The sequence below is a fragment of the Candoia aspera genome, chromosome 2 (genome assembly GCF_035149785.1).
Source record: "Candoia aspera isolate rCanAsp1 chromosome 2, rCanAsp1.hap2, whole genome shotgun sequence".
NCBI lineage: Eukaryota > Metazoa > Chordata > Lepidosauria > Squamata > Boidae > Candoia > Candoia aspera.
In genome coordinates this window covers 41,236,336-41,254,113 of record NC_086154.1, presented here as the reverse complement: position 1 = coordinate 41,254,113, position 17,778 = coordinate 41,236,336, and positions in this window count along the sequence as shown.

Here is a 17,778-nt window from a genome sequence, read left to right as displayed (position 1 = left end):
TATCTCCCAGTCCCTTTGTGCGAAGTAATTCCGTTAGTGGCAAGGCAATTTCAGCGAACCCCCTGATGAACAATCTGTAGTAATTGCTGAACCCCAGGAAACTTTGAAGTTGCCTGTGGGTGCGGGGTCTTTCCCAGTCCACGACAGCCTGGACCTTGGCAGGATCCATTTCAATGCCCTTATCTGAAATTCTATACCCCAAATAATCAATTTGTGTTTGGTGGAAGGCACATTTGGACAGTTTGGCATACAATTCAGCTTTTCTGAGCTGGCAAAGCTTCTGTTTAACCAAAGATACATGTTCCTCCATAGTTTCAGTATAAATCAATACATCATCCAGATACACCAATACCCCTTTAAACAGATGTTCATGGAGTACCTCATGGATCAATTGCATAAACACCCCAGGGGCCCCAGCCAGACCAAAAGGCAAAACCTTATACTGAAATGCACCCAATGGGCAATTGAATGCCGTTTTCCACTCATTGCCCTCCTTGATCCTTACACGGTAATAGGCTTCTCTCAAATCTAGTTTGGAGAAGATTTTCCCTTTGGCCAGATGAGACAACATGTCTTTGATCAAAGGCAAAGGATATTTATTGGAAATTGAGACTGCATTTAGCCCCCAGAAATCGGTACAGAGTCTTAATGTCCCATCCTTCTTTGGGCGGAAGAGGACCGGTGCCCCCACCGGCGAGTTGGCTGGCTCGATAAACCCACGAGCCAAGTTTTTGTCCACAAATTCCCGAAGCAAAGTTAATTCCTTTTGCGTCATGGAGAAGATTTTCGGCTTAGGTAATTGGGTGTTAGGCACCAGCTCAATGGCACAGTCCATTTTTCAATGAGGGGGCAGTTGATCTGCTTCTTTCTCTCCAAACACATCAGCAAACATCTGGTAGTCCACTGGCAGGCCCTCCAGAGGAGGGGCCGGGCAATGCGGAGTTGCAGCTGCCGCTACCCCCACCACCTCCTCTGGGGATTCCCTCCCCTCCGGTGCTTGATAAAATCCGTCCTTAAAGGTGACAGTCCGATAAACCCAGTTTATTTGGGGATTTTGCTGGACCAACCAGGGCACTCCCAAAACCACCAGGGGACCCCCCACCGGAGCCACCACAAATGACAACCCTTCCCGATGGCTGCCCAGTTGTAAAGCCACTAGCCCAGTGAAATGGGTGACCGGTTTGCCACCTGCCATGGACCCATCCAATTGCGTAATGCAATGGGTCGTTGCAAGGGGTTTGCCCCGAATCAATCATGGCCCACACTTCTATGGTCTTGGATCAGGAGCCCAACTTTAACTTCACTGTGAGAATGCGATAACTGCCACTCACCGATGTAGGCTCACGCCCTTCTTCCACCACCTGCCCTGCGGCGCCCTTTAAAGCAGGTGGCTGCCATTTCCCGCCGGCTGCAATAATTCCGGCTCCCCCTTGTCTTCGTAGAACGGCACGCTGTCTCCCTCACTTTCTGCCACCGCTGCTTTCATTTTCCTCAGCAGGGAAGGGGACTTCGCCGTCGACTTCCCTGGTTGTTCCTCACCCTTTGCCTTCGGGCATGCCGCCGCTCGATGTCCCTCTTTGCCACATCGCAGACACTGCCCCTTCACATACCGCCTCTCTCTCTCCTCTTCCCAGGATCTTTGCCCGGGTCTTCCCCCGGTACTCAGCGGGCGACTAGGTTTCACCTCTCGCCCCGACTTCGCTGTTCTCCGCTGGGCGAATACCTCGTGTGCGTGTTCAGCCCTCCCAGCGAGCTGGATCCACTCGTACAAAGTGTACGGGTCATCCCGTCCTAAGGACCAGCGCAGCACTTCTGTATTCAGGCCATCCTTGAACAGCTCGATGATGGTGGCTTGAGACCAGTCATCCACCTTTCCTGCCAGCGCCTTAAACTCCAGCGCATAATCAGCTACTGATTTCGACCCTTGCTTGAGTTCTTTCAAGGCCCGCTTCGCCCTCTCTTTCGCCAAGGGATCCTCAAAGTGCTGCCTGAGAGCCCAGAGGAATTCATTGAATTTTTCCAGTCCGGGCGCTTCCGACTGGCACATCTGTACATACCAATCTGCCGCCCTTCCTTTCAGCTTGGTAGCAATGGTGATGATCTTCGCTTTTTCCGAACGAAAAAGCGACCCCCACTCCTCCATGTATGCCTTGGCATTTGTTAGGAAAAATGAGAGTTTTGTCAGGTCCCCATCGAATTTGACGGGAAAGTCCCTCAACCCGCCCGCTGACGGGCTGTGCCCTCCCACTGAGGGTTCGGTGGGTCCGACTTCTCTTGCCAGCCACCGCTCGGGAGCTGGTGGCGACCTTACGGGCGGCGACACTAATTCCACTCGGACAGCCTGGTCCCCTTCCCTCGGACGTGCCGCCCTTCTCCGCTCCGGGGACTGCCCATGGGACGAAGGGGTCGAATGCCGTTGGCTTGACCCCTCCCGTGTTTCCTTCAACGAAATCAGGTCCAGACTCATCTGTTTCAGGATCGTTTCCAATGAGTCCATTTTTGACTCCAAGACTCGGATACGGTCCGGAGTGGGAGAATCCCCTTTTGCCGGCACCTGGATCACTGTAGGGGACAGTGGGTACCTCTGCCTCCAGGATGGGCCCCCCACCACCGAGACGTCCCCCCGGGTTTCATCCCAGGTGACCAGTTCGCCCGGGGTGGTTACGGTGGTTTCCGGCGCGGTTTTCATGCCTCCTGCTTCGCCCTCCGACCCAGAACTCACCTCTTCTCGAATCGCTGAGAGCTCCCCCAGTTGGGGAGGTCTGTCGGGGCGCATCACGGTCGAGTCCGGCTCCCCTTCACTCGACTCCTCACTTTCCAGTAGCAGGATGTCAGGTTCAGTCATCGCTAGCACTCTCCCTCACAGGGTCGGACAAACTTGCCTTCTCCTGGAAAGGGGCCAGCGGAATTTTGAGTTTTATGATTCTCAGCTTTATGTAATGGTTGCCCAGCCCAAATACTCAGACTCACAAGAGGTTGCTAAATGAAATCTGATTTATTAGGGAACTTAGGACAAATACAGAGAAAGCTGAGAATGACAGAAAGCGCGCCAAATACAAACTTAAAACCCTCGTTGCAAACGTAACCCCGCCTCCCTACCAGCAGAGCCACCCATCCCAGGTGCTGGCAACCGTCAGATCTCCTAGCCTGGGAAAGTAACCTTGAACACAGGAGAAAACCCAAATACATTCCAAGTTCACAGCCAAGAGATAAACCACTCCCAACAGGAACCATCCTCCCGGCAAAGATGAAACACGCATCCAGCTAATTGTTGCAGATGCTGGGAAAGCCTTTAGCCCAGGAGAGGTCAAAAAAGTCACACACCAAGCATTTCTATAAAAATAATTTATTTACAGAAAGCAAAAACAAAAGCAAAACATTTAAAGTACTTAGCTCCGTTTGGAGCAAGCCTTGCTGAGCTACATTTCCAGCAGAGAGAAAAAGAGGAAGTGAAGAACAAGTCCGGGCAGGATTCCTCCCCCCAGGCTATTTTGCATGAAGCACGTGAGAGGAGACAATCAAATGCAACCCCTTCACCTGGCCAAATGATTTGATACAATAGCAGTCTTAATCTGTTAGTAGGAAAACCTCAACACTCCCCTTTTTACACTACAGATTAAGATGCAAACCAATCTTCTCTGACTTTATATGTCTTTCCATTCACATTACCATTATCTCCCCTTTGGTTTAACAGAAAGCTACCATTCTTCTTCCTGTGTTTTTCCAAACCTAGGTAATTGGTCACAACTCCAAGGCCTTTTTTTTAATATGAAATGGCTTTTTATGCAGGCTTCAAAATCAAGCCTTTGTTTTTCTGTTGATGTGAATAGCAGCAAATCATCAACATAAATGCACAGATACATACAGCCTTGTTTGTCCTTCTTCATATATACACAGGGATCTGCTTTTCCTTTTTCAAAACCAAAATTCTGCAGTTTTTCATCTACTTTTTGGTTCCAGGATCTAGCAGCTTGTTTTAACCCATAGATTGACTTCTGCAGTTCACAAACTAGATTCTCCCCTTTTTCATAGCCAGGGGGTTGCTGCATGTATAATCTGTGGTCTAAATCACCATAGAGAAATGCAGTTTGAATGTCATAGTGGTTAACTGACATTCCCTTGAGTGCAGCAACTTTTAACAGTAATCTAATTGATTCACCTTTAGTAACTGGTGCAAAAGTCTTGTCAAAGTCTAAATCTTTCCTTTGAGTGAACCCTTTTGCAACCAACCTTGCTTTATATTTTTGGATTTTGCCATCAGCATCCCTTTTCAGTTTGAAAACCCACCTACAACCCAGACAGCGTTCATTGGGAGGTAGATTTACCAGTTTCCATGTTTTATTTTCTTTCAAGGATGCTAATTCCTGTTGCATGGCAGAATGCCAATTTTGTGCAATCTCAGGTGGTAAAGCATTCACTTGTTCTAAAGACTCAGGTTCTGTGAATATGTGAAAAGCCTTTACTGTTTCAGCCTGAAAACGTGATGGAGGAACGCCTTTATTACTCCTCTGAGATCTGCGAGGTAATACAGGGCTTAAATTTTGACTCCTATCACTTTCCTGAGAAGCATCTATCTCATCAGACAGATCTTCAATTTGCTTTTCTGGTTTAATGTCCTCATCAGGCAAAAGATCACCATCAGCAAGTCCTTGCTGTTCTCTTGTGGTGGTCAGTTCAACTGGAGAGCTAGAATTTAATCTCCCCCAGTTTTGTTCAGCAAAAGAAGCGCTTTTGCTAATTATTAATTTCTCTCCCATTATGAACCTGTAGCTCCTCTGGCTTTGTTCATAGCCAACAAAGATGGCTTTCTTTGTTGTGGGGCCTCCTTTCCTTCTCTGCTGTTTTGGAATGTGAACCCATGCAGTGCTACCAAACACTCTAAGATGGCTTACCTTTGGTTTCACACCATAAAACAAATGGAATGGAGTGTCCTGAATCATAGAGTTATACAACCTGTTCTGAACATAACAAGCAGTCGATAAAGCTTCTCCCCAGAACTTAAAACATAATCGTGAATCTTTTAACATGCATTCCATCGCATTTTGCAAGGTTCTGCCCTTTCTTTCAGCAACACCATTTTGCTGAGGGGTGTACGGGTTAGAAAGAATTTGTTCTATCCCTTTTTCCACTAGGAACCTTCTGAATTTGTGAGAAAGGTATTCTCCTCCTCTATCACATTGGAGTGCAGATACAGGCCTAGGGAATTTTCCATTTGCCCATGTCACAAAACTTTTAAATTTCTCAAATGCCTCATCTTTATGTTTTAAGATGTAGATAAATGTGTATCTTGAGAAATCATCAATGATGGTCATTGCATACCTTGCTTGTCCAAGACTTGGAGCAAAAGGACCAATAATATCAGAGTGTACAATTTCCAAAGGTCTAGTTGTAACTCTGTCACTGTGCTTACTCACAGGAGCTTTTAGTGTTTTGCATTCTTTGCAAACTACACAATCTAAGTATTTATCACAGGGTTTTATCTTTAGGTCAGCACACAGCTGTGGCATTTGTGCTATATACTTGTAATTAGCATGACCAAGTCTCCTGTGCATCAGGTGTACACATTGGTCATGATATGGTGTGTTGCCAACTGCAGCCTTGCAGCTTGGCTTCCTTGCATTTTGCACAATGTACAAGGAGTCTTTTAACATACCAGTAGCACACAATTTCCCATTTTTACGTATCTCACAACCATTTTTCTTAAATGTTATGATATACCCTGTTGCAGCCAATTGTGCCACAGATAAAAGGTTTGATTGTAAATTTGGCACATACAACACACCTTTTACAGTTTCTCCTAAGCAGGATAAATACAAGTCACCTTGTCCCATAATTTTGGTCACAGACCCATCAGCCAAAGATACACTTTGTCTTTCAGTTTTAGACAGTGACACAAAAGAGCTTTTACAATTACATAAATGACAACTGGCCCCAGAATCTAACACCCATACATCAGAATTACCCTTCTCAGCAACCTGTGCAATTTGGGTTGTCTGAAGAGCCTTCTTCTGTGTTGCCCTTGTGTTCTTCTGCTCTGTCTTTCTACTCTTGGGTCTCATGGCACAGTCTCTTTGCAAATGTCCAGCTGAACCACAAGTGAAGCATCGCTGGCTGGCTAGTGCTGTGGCCTCAGGTTCCTTTCCCTTCTTTTCCCTCATTTTCTGGTATTGCAGCTTTCCAGAAGAGATGGGGGGGGGGATCTTTCCTCTCTCTTCTCCCATTCAGCGAGTAAGCGCTGTGTAACATACGATGGGGTGAGGTCTGCTTCAGGCATAGCCTCCAGGGTACAAATCAGCATGTCCCACGTTGCATTCAGTGAGGACAGGAGGATATAGGATTTTGTGAGAGGTGTAAATTCCATTCCTCTCTCCTGCAACTCAACAAACAGCTGCTGAATATAATGCAGGTGCTCAGGAAGGCTTTCTCCTTCTGCAAGGTAGGCTCTGTACAGCTTTTTCGTCAGAGTAACTTTACTCCCTGCTGTTGCCTTTACATATAAGTCTCTCAAAGCGTCCCAAAGTTGCTTTGCAGACTGCATGCCTCGCACGTGGACTAGCTGATTGTCCTCAACTCCCAAGATAATGGTGGCTCTAGCCCGCTCATCCTGTCTCAGCCATTCAGCATTGGGATTTTGGGGGGATTGCTCACCAATTGGCAGCCAAAGATCCTCTCTGCGAAGATACATTTCCATCTTCAGGGCCCAATTCAAATAGTTGGTCTCTGATAGGCGCTCCAGAGGCATCGCTGAGGGCTGGGAGGTAGCCATGGCTTCTTCCTTCTTTTGCAAGTCACCTCAGCTAGCTTCTAAGTCCTGCAGACCGGCAGTTGCTGGAAAATCTCCAGGTGGCTCCAAAGAAAATCTTCACAGGTCTTTGCTACCTGCCTTTAAATTGTGCATGAGGTGTGGAGCTGACCTCTCTTTTCTCTCTGGGTTTTACTGCGTTGTTTACTGGGCCCATAACCTGTTGCAGATGCTGGGAAAGCCTTTAGCCCAGGAGAGGTCAAAAAAGTCACACACCAAGCATTTCTATAAAAATAATTTATTTACAGAAAGCAAAAACAAAAGCAAAACATTTAAAGTACTTAGCTCCGTTTGGAGCAAGCCTTGCTGAGCTACATTTCCAGCAGAGAGAAAAAGAGGAAGTGAAGAACAAGTCCGGGCAGGATTCCTCCCCCCAGGCTATTTTGCATGAAGCACGTGAGAGGAGACAATCAAATGCAACCCCTTCACCTGGCCAAATGATTTGATACAATAGCAGTCTTAATCTGTTAGTAGGAAAACCTCAACACTAATGACATGCGAAACGTTACGATGTATCAAACACATTGAAACGGCGAACATGACAGCCTGAAGTGTGAACCCAGGCCATGTGTCTCAAAACCTGATGCCCAGGACAACGTGAGCATGCTTATTTCCTTTCATATTTTACTTCCTGTAAGCATGATTATCTTCAGCAAAGGATTGTTACCTTGTCGTGGTGCTGGAGCTTGAGCACCTCAATGATGCCATGAGCTAAACCGTGAAGGGCCACCCAAGACGGGAAGGTCATGACAGAGAGGTCAGACTCAATGCGATCCCTGGGGAAGGTAATGGCAACCCACCCCAGTATTCTTGCCGTGAAAACTAAATGGATCAGTACAACCAGAGATATGTCGGTATACCATCGGAAGATGAGACCCCCAGGTCGGAAGATGGTCAAAACGCTACTGGGGAGGAACAGAGGATGAGTTCAACTAGCCCCAGACGTGATGACGCAGCTAGCTCAAAGCCGAAAGGACGGCTAGCAACCGACGGTGCTGGTGGTGAACGGCGAATCCGATGTTCTAAGGATCAACACACCATTGGAACCTGGAATGTAAGATCTATGAGCCAGGGCAAATTGGATGTGGTTATTGGTGAGATGTCAAGATTAAAGATAGACATTCTGGGCGTCAGTGAACTGAAATGGACTGGAATGGGCCACTTCACATCAAATGACCACCAGATCTACTACTGTGGACAAGAGGACCACAGAAGAAATGGAGTAGCCTTCATAATTAATAGTCAAGTGGCTAAAGCAGTGCTTGGATACAACCCAAAAAACGACAGAATGATCTCAATTCGAATTCAGGGCAAGCCATCTAACATCACAGTGATCCAAATATACACCCCAACCACAAATGCTGAAGAAGCTGAAGTAGAGCAGTTCTATGAGGATCTGCAGCACCTACTGGACAACACGCCTAAAAGAGATGTTATTTTCATCACGGGAGACTGGAATGCTAAGGTGGGCAGTCAAATGACACCTGGAATTACAGGTAAGTATGGCCTGGGAGAACAAAACGAAGCAGGACATAGGCTGATAGAATGTTGCCAAGACAATTCACTCTGCATAACAAACACTCTCTTCCAACAACCTAAGAGACGGCTTTATACATGGACTTCACCAGATGGACAACACTGAAATCAGATTGACTACATCCTTTGCAGCCAAAGGTGGCGGACATCTGTACAGTTGGTAAAAACAAGGCCTGGAGCTGACTGTAGTTCAGATCACGAACTTCTTCTTGCACAATTTAGGATCAGACTAAAGAGATTAGGGAAGACCCACAGATCAGCTAGATATGAGCTCACTAATATTCCTAAGGAATATGCAGTGGCGGTGAAGAATAGATTTAAGGGACTGGACTTAGTAGATAGGGTCCCGGAAGAACTATGGACAGAAGTGCGCAACATTGTTCAGGAGGCGGCAACAAAATACATCCCAAAGAAAGAGAAAACCAAGAAGGCAAAATGGCTGTCTGCTGAGACACTAGAAGTAGCCCAAGAACGAAGGAAAGCAAAAGGCAACAGTGATAGGGGGAGATATGCCCAATTAAATGCAAAATTCCAGAGGTTAGCCAGAAGAGATAAGGAATTATTTTTAAACAAGCAATGCGCGGAAGTGGAAGAAGACAATAGAATAGGAAGGACAAGAGACCTCTTCCAGAAAATTAGAAACATTGGAGGTAAATTCCAGGCCAAAATGGGTATGATCAAAAACAAAGATGGCTAGGACCTAACAGAAGAAGAAGAGATCAAGAAAAGGTGGCAAGAATATACAGAAGACCTGTATAGGAAGGATAACAACATCAGGGATAGCTTTGATGGTGTGGTCAGTGAGCTAGAGCCAGATATCCTGAAGAGTGAGGTTGAGTGGGCCTTAAGAAGCATTGCTAATAACAAGGCAGCAGGAGACGATGGCATCCCAGCTGAACTGTTCAAAATGTTGCAAGATGATGCTGTCAAGGTAATGCATGCTATATGCCAGCAAATTTGGAAAACACAAGAATGGCCATCAGATTGGAAAAAATCAACTTATATCCCCATACCAAAAAAGGGAAACACTAAAGAATGTTCAAACTATCGAACAGTGGCACTCATTTCACATGCCAGTAAGGTAATGCTCAAGATCCTGCAAGGTAGACTTCAGCAGTTCATGGAGCGAGAATTGCCAGATGTACAAGCTGGGTTTAGAAAAGGCAGAGGAACTAGAGACCAAATTGCCAATATCCGCTGGATAATGGAAAAAGCCAGGGAGTTTCAGAAAAACCTCTATTTCTGTTTTATTGACTATTCTAAAGCCTTTGACTGTGTGGACCATAACAAACTGTGGCAAGTTCTTAGTGGTATGGGGATACCAAGTCATCTTGTATGCCTCCTGAAGAATCTGTATAACGACCAAGTAGCAACAGTAAGAACAGACCACGGAACAACAGACTGGTTTAAGATTGGGAAAGGAGTACGGCAGGGCTGCATACTCTCACCCTACCTATTCAACTTGTATGCAGAACACATCATGTGACAAGCTGGCCTTGAGGAATCCAAGGCTGGAGTTAAAATCTCTGGAAGAAACATTAACAATCTCAGATATGCAGATGATACCACTTTGATGGCTGAAAGTGAAGAGGAACTTATGATGAAGGTGAAAGAAGAAAGTGCAAAAGCTGGCTTGCAGCTAAACCTCAAAAAACCCAAGATTATGGCAACCAGCTTGATTGATAACTGGCAAATAGAGGGAGAAAATGTAGAAGCAGTGAAAGACTTTGTATTCCTAGGTGCAAAGATTACTGCAGATGCTGACTGCAGTCAAGAAATCAGAAGACGCTTAATCCTTGGGAGAAGAGCAATGACAAATCTCGATAAAATAGTTAAGAGCAGAGACATCACACTGACAACAAAGGCCCGCATAGTTAAAGCAATGGTGTTCCCCGTAGTAACATATGGCTGCGAGAGCTGGACCATAAGGAAGGCTGAGAGAAGGAAGATCGATGCTTTGGAACTGTGGTGTTGGAGGAAAATTCTGAGAGTGCCTTGGACTGCAAGAAGATCCAACCAGTCCATCCTCCAGGAAATAAAGCCAGACTGCTCACTTGAGGGAATGATATTAAAGGCAAAACTGAAATACTTTGGCCACATAATGAGAAGACAGGACACCCTGGAGGAGATGCTGATGCTAGGGAGAGTGGAAGGCTAAAGGAAGAGGGGCTGACCAAGGGCAAGATGGATGGATGATATTCTAGAGGTGACGGACTCGTCCCTGGGAGAGCTGGGGGTGTTGATGACCGACAGGAAGCTCTGGCGTGGGCTGGTCCATGAAGTCACGAAGAGTCGGAAGCGACTAAACGAATAAACAACAACAAGCATGATTATGGGAAGAGAAGGTGGGGAACTCAATGGCCTGTGATCTGATCCAGCAGAGTTCTTCTTAAATGTTAGCAATACTTTTACATTTTCTGTTCTGGTACACTTAAAAAAAAATATTCCAGTACCTATTGCTTAATTATGGGGTGGATATTTTGTCCCAATTATTTTGTGTAATTCCGCAACATGGCAAACCATGCTAATGCATCACCCTTATGCCAATTCTTGTATATTTTAGTCAAATGTCTATTATAAAGGAATGATCCTAAGTCCTGGCTGATAGCAGTAGGCAATTAAATCACAACAGTAAAAATTTCATTCACTGCTCCCTTCATTGCTGTACCTTATTAAGAACTTTAAGTCTCCTTTCTTCGATACATGTCAGCAATCATGTGGGTCAATTCCATTTCTTCCTATGACGTTGCAGGCTGTGTTCATATTATCATCATATTGTATTTCTACACAGGGATCTATTTTTAAGAGAAGCTGCTAGAGTCAATAGCAAATACACCTAAACTGTATTTAAAGTACATCATCTGGAAAATGGCATACCAGAATACAGTTGAGCTGCTACTGCTACTGCCTTTTTTAAAAACCATATTAATGTTTCTAAAGCAATAATTTGTATTTCTGTATGCTCAATATAATTACAGCAGTTTTCTGTATGCTCAATATAATTATAGCAGAAAGCCACCTGCTTTTATTGTCAAACTTCAGAGAGAACCTGTAATATCACATTCCATGCTGCATGCCCTATTTGTGATTGCTTTACTGACTCGCTCACTGAAGGAGCTTGAGTTCTCTTCCTAAAATATTTTCCTCCTGTACTTTGCTTGGGGCTTTTGCACCATCTGCTAAAGCCAAACCAGATCACTTGTGAAGACTAGAGCCTCCAGGAATCTGTGCACGTGGGTGCAGCAAGAGATGAAATGTTGTTACGCAGAGAAATCATCTTTGCAACAAAATACACTTTTCAAACTTTCTTCCAGAAAGGAGCCTGGGTAAATATTCATTGGCACACCAAGACCTTTCCCCACATTTCACCTAGTAAGGAAGGCTAATGTTGCTAAGTCAAAGTTTCTCCCTACCTTTTTAAGAACGAGAGGCAGTACGACAAAGGCTGAGTTCACACAACACATGTTTGTTTAATGATGGTTTATTGAACCAACTATTGGTGGTGGTGTTTACACAGCTTGCTTACAAACCATTGGCTTAGTGGATTTTGTGAATCCAGTCACAAATCAAACAGCTGAGGCTATTCCCATTACTTCCTTTCTGTACCAGGGAAAACTCAGTGGTCTTTTGCCTATGTTGGCAGGAGGGAAAAAAACTTCCCAGGTCTTTGTGTTTATATATTTTGGTTTTAAAAGTACTCGGGGTGAGTCTCCTTCCATCTCATCCTGTTCACACCCTATGATCAGACTGAGAGACCCTGCCATACATCCCAATATGGCAGGAGTAGGCAACTGAGTCACTTTTCTTTAGGAGCAACGGTTGCACCGCCTGCCAGGGAGAAGCAGAGAAGCATGAAGTGGCGGTAGAGCTAGAATCCAAAGTGGGTGGAGCCATTATTTTCTCTCTTTTTTACCCTCCTTTGCTTCCTCTGCCTCTCTCTCACACACTCATTGCCCAAACACATGTACTTTCTGCTCTCTGCATTCCGCAGAGTGTCAGGGAAGAGAACAATTGTCTCAATGGTTGTTTTTTTGCAAGGGGATTCTGTCTAAATTCAGAACTACTGCATCTGGACCTCAGAGATCCAGATGGCGGACTCTCTAACTCACCCAGCACTTGTTGGGATCTTTGCAGCCCAGATACCATAGCCCCAATGCAATTCAAGGTGCTGGCTTTAACCATACAAGCCTAAATACCTTAAGGCCTGATACGTCAAGAGCCACTTCATCCTTCAGAATGCTGACATCTTTCCTAGATGCTTTTCGTTGGTGATCTTTGCCTCTGAAGTTGAGACTAACATCTCTGTGGCCTTTGCTTTTGTTTTGCATCACCCTTAGAATGCTCTCCCCAGGAACGGGTGGATCTCTTTTTTGGTCAGGTGCAGCTGTTCTTAATTTACTCAAGTTGTTAGAAGTGTCCCTACTTTTTAAAAGTTTCGCAACACTGCTGTTTTATTCCTTTTTTAAGTGGAGGTTTTAATCTTTAGCGATATATTGGATTATGGTGGGTTCCCAAAACTCAGGGGTCACTCCCATTAATACAGGGCTTTTTATTTCTCTTTGCTCTCTTCCTTTTTCTATGATCAGATCTTTCCTACATTTAATAATGCATATTTTAATAATTTTCTAACCATGCGTTTTCTGAAAGGCAAGGGAAAAAAGATGCTAATGTCAAAGCACCATAATAATACGTTAGGAATAAAGAGGACATTTTTCTCCCTGGACACTCCAGTTGAATGACGCTAAAATATTTCTAGCCTCTACTGAGGATTCACTGAAGTTAACCAACTAGCTTGTTCCATCCATTCCACCACTATACAAATCCTTTACGTTCTACCGTATCCGCAGTTTATACTTTGGAACAGGACAAACTGCCCTTATAGAGGAATGCTTAATAAGCAAATTAACCTGAACCATTTTAAGACTGAATGAATGAATATTAGCCATGTTTTTTTTTCCTCTCTTGACAATCTTATTGATTTTTTTATTTCAATAATGAATTTCTTTAGAGAAATTCCAGATGGCCTCTCATGACAAAATACAGGTGTTTTGTGCATTTACATTGCTCTTGAATTTCAAGGCTGATGTGTCTGGCACTCCCAGGATAAAGGTTGTAGTCATTCAGCAGTCACACTTTTTTGTTGAAAGGTTTTAATCTGGCAAGGAAGACATTCAAGAGGCTTAGAGGAGCAAAAAGCTGCTGACAGCAGTGCATGCAAAGAGCCAGTCATAAACAGCATTTTAAAAAGGTCTGTAATCAACAAGATGCACATGGCACAGCAGTCAGATTAAACAAGGATGCTTTTCTGAAGTGATTTGAAGTGTCACTGTGTAGGCATGAAAATACAGCAGATAAATAAAAGCCATTTTAAAAGAGAGATGGGGGAGAAGCAAGGAGGGGAGAAGGACTCACATTGGGCTTTGATTCAAGTCACTTAGCATTAATGGACTATAATGAATGCTTCAGAAGAGCAACTTGCTCATTTCCAGAACTCTTTGCATTCTTTCATGTGGTGCTTTGGAGTAACTCTATTCTTCATTCCCCACACTTCCCTGCCCAGCAAGGAAATAAATCTACAAAGGTTAGCAGCTCTCAGAATATTCAGACTTGCTCCCATGGGCTTACTTTGTCAGTCATTTATGATATATTAATCAAAAAGGACAAAATGAGAACAAACTAATTATGGTTTGCTCCCATTAGCAAGGTTTTCTTGCTCAGTCTTTTACTGTCAACTATGAACAGGCCAGAGGCAACCAGGCAACTAGGATTTTATGAGCCCAGTTTCCAATGCCTGGCCATTACTGATGGGTTAGTGTGAAATATTGGATATGCAACTACAATACAGCCTTTGGGGACACTGAGTCCCCACCAGATTAGTTTCATATAAGAAGGAAAGTTGTGCTCGCTGGTTCCATGTTATTCTTCGTACCTTGAAGAAGATCTGATTCAAGCAAACTTTTATGTGTGCACTGGTTACAGTCTTGACTGTGCCAGTTCTAGACCAAATGGAAAGGCAAAATGTATGCTGGGGGTTGCTCCTTCAGACCTTGTTCTCCAACTTGAAGAAGTGGTAGGGCTGGGCAGTGGAGACATGAGGGACGTGGGCATGGTCAACAGCTGTAACCTCATTCTTCCCCTCAAGTTCAATGTGAAGATTGACACCAAATGGAACTTCTCAGAAGAGATATTGGGGTGGTGCACTTCCGGTGGGAATATGGCGGACTGTGCAGCCTTGCCCGCGAGCTCTGTGGCAGGACTGGCATTGTGGCAGTTTTTCTAGGCACAGGCTGGTTTCTCCTGTAGCCCAGAGCATTTGTCCGGATCAAGGAAAACGCTTGGAATCAACCCATTTGTCCTTCAGATGGTGAGTTGCAGCCAGGAGATCATGGAGAGCATGTGTGATCAACTGGTAAGACTTTGCTGAGAGGTTAGGATTTTATCATTTCTGAGTTGCATTGCAGCCCTTAAAGGGACAGTAAGTCCAGCCACCTCATTTCTTAAACACCCAATTTATTGCTTTTTTTCAAGTTTTTGTACCCCAAGAGAGGCTTTTTACAGAAAGAAGAAGCGGACTTTCTTGGTGCTTTATCATTATTTCTAGATTTAATTTTTAAATTTTGGCTTGCTTTCCCATTTAAAGGTTAAGGAGGACTGAGAATAAAGAATTGCCTTCCTGTTGTTATTTTTGTATTGAATTTGAAGGATTGAATACATATTGGATTTGTTGTTTCGAATCTTCAGTTTTCTGTTCACTTTCCCTGGGATTGCTTGTTAAGCACTTTTCTTTGTGCCAGTTTCATTCTGAACTTTTTCCTGTTTCAATTTCATTCTGAGCTTTGTATTAACTCATTAACTCCTATCTGCCTGACTCAAGTATCTAGTGGGAGCCATAATTTACTGCCTGAAAATGGAGGATTTCAAGGAGGCTTTTTCAGTCATGTTATGAGCCTGAGCAGACCTTCAAAGAGATTTTTTAGAGTGTTGTCAACCTATTCTGCAGACTATTCAGGACTTTGGGGAAGTAATTATCTTCAAGCTGTGTCATCTGGCTGAAGATGTTTTGGAGGAAGATGAAGATTTTGACAAGGAGGAAGATTTTTTTCCTGACAGTAAGACTGAAGTAATGCCAGGCAAAGACTACATTTTGGTACTGAAGGGGTTAAAGTGATGGTCTGGGCTGCAGTTTACATGGAGAGTTGCAGATTACATGTGGGATTGTTATGGCTTTCTGGGAGATTGTTATGAGAGATTTTTGTTGAGAAGTTTGAGTTTTTAAGGGGGGCAGTTGGGCTGTTTGATTTTTGCAAGAAAAATGCCTTGGGTGTAATAGGGAGATGTGTAAATGCATTGCTATACTTTGAGGTGGGGTAAAATTAAGAATGTGTAATTGGATTGATAATGAGCCTTCTATGATTTCATTTCTCTTTAATGATTTGGATTTTTATTCAATTTTTCTAAAGGTTTGTTTGATTTGTAAGACTTATAAGGTATTCATAAGGTATAATAATAACTGCTTGGTTTTTTAGGTTTAATAAGTTTAAGATTGCTGTAGTATTATTAATTATAAAAGTAGACAATTTATATGTTTTTATATTTGACTTTTATTATAGTGGACAGAAATACACAGAATAGTGGTGGGCAGGAAATAATTAAATTAATGTTTTATGGGGGAGGGAAGTTGATTTAGAAATTTATATAAATATATATACTATATATTCTTTATATAAGGGGAAGGAGCAATTGCATTAGTGATTTGTATATGTGTTAATGGAAGGCTTTATAGAAATAGTGTGATCTTGGTTTGATATAGAGTAAGGGATTGACTATGGAAATTGTTAAAAGTTGGAAGTCACCTTTCTATGTAATTTTCAAAAATCCCTTTTTCTTCTGTTTCTCACTTTTTTAGTTTTTCTTTTTTTTCTTTTTGTAGTTTTTTTCTTTTTTGTAGTTTTTATCTTTGCTTTAAATTCAATATTTTTTTTTAAAAAAAGAGATATTGGGGTATGGGGAGGGGTAAGAAATCACCTTAATAAAAACTGGTAGAAATTGGTGGATGAGTTTTCCAGTCACGTTTTGGATCTGGTTTAGAATTAGAAGTGATTTCCGCTTCAATTAAGATAGATAAAAGTTGAGTGCCAGGCCTATAATTGGTCCTAAAAGTGATCTTGCAGATTTTGCACAAGGCTATGCCTGTTAAAGAATCCAATTTCCTAGGCAGTCCTATAAAGCTCTGGACTTTATTTCAGTAAATATAATTTTAGGAAATTATTCTTATCTAAAGAATTGCTATAAGCAGTTCTTTTTGCACAGTAATGTAAATGTTTACATTTATAATTTAATGAAACATAACTTCAAGGTCTGTTATATTTTTACTCTGTTCAATCTTCAGATATATAAAGGAACACCATAGCTGCTGCTATTATTATTATTATTATTATTATTTCTTCTGAAAATAATTTACAGACCCAAGTAAAATTGACCACTGTATATTGTGCCAAAGACAGTGCTAGCCCAGTCTGCCCCCCATCAAAAATATATTGAGAAATGGTATTTCTATCAGACTAGGTGGTCTGCAAAGAAACCAGATTTATATTATTTGCTTTTAAAACTGTTTTTACACTATTGTGAATATTTGAAACAAAAAATCTGATGTCTTGCCTTGGATGCTTCAGGATCAATCTAACCCAAAATAGTTCACCATATTTTAAAGGCAAATGGAGGTTAAATATGCACCCAAAAGATCACTACAACAGCAAAAAAGAATTCTTGGCTAACTTGACACATATATATCCCCCCTGAAAAGTCATTAGGGATCTTCACTGATCCAGTGTTTTCCTTTCACATGTCATGGCACAGGTGAAGTAAAACCCTGAAACAAGCAAGATTAGCAAGTGCTAATGCAAGGATTTCATTTAATAAGTTGAAGAGGGGACATAATGTCTAATTTAATTTATGACTCTTCCATTCAGTATCAAACTCTTGGGAAGTCCTGTCAGTAAGTGATCTATCTATCATCTATCTATCTATCTCCATCCATCATCCATCCATCCATCCATTCATCCCACTCTAAGAGGCTTACAAACTGTCAGTATATTAGGATTAAAACAAAGCCATTAACAACTATTATAATTCAATCAGCAAGATTAGCCACCATTTGAAAGTAGCATGATCTTCATTTGTCCCCAAACGCCTTCCTGAAGATCAATAGGGAAACCAACCATAAAATTTTTAAGATAAAAATCCCTGCAATACAATTTGGAAGTGAGAATATACGTAAACTGGCATTCTCCGAGTTCTTGTTATTTGTTCTGAAACTGTGCAACTCTATGATTGGTTCCAGCTTAAAAGGGACCCTTGACAGAAATGACTTTGTAACTGAAGAATCCAAAGTATCTCTGCATTGGAGCAGCTGCAGGTGGGGAGTGGGAATGGAAGGAGGG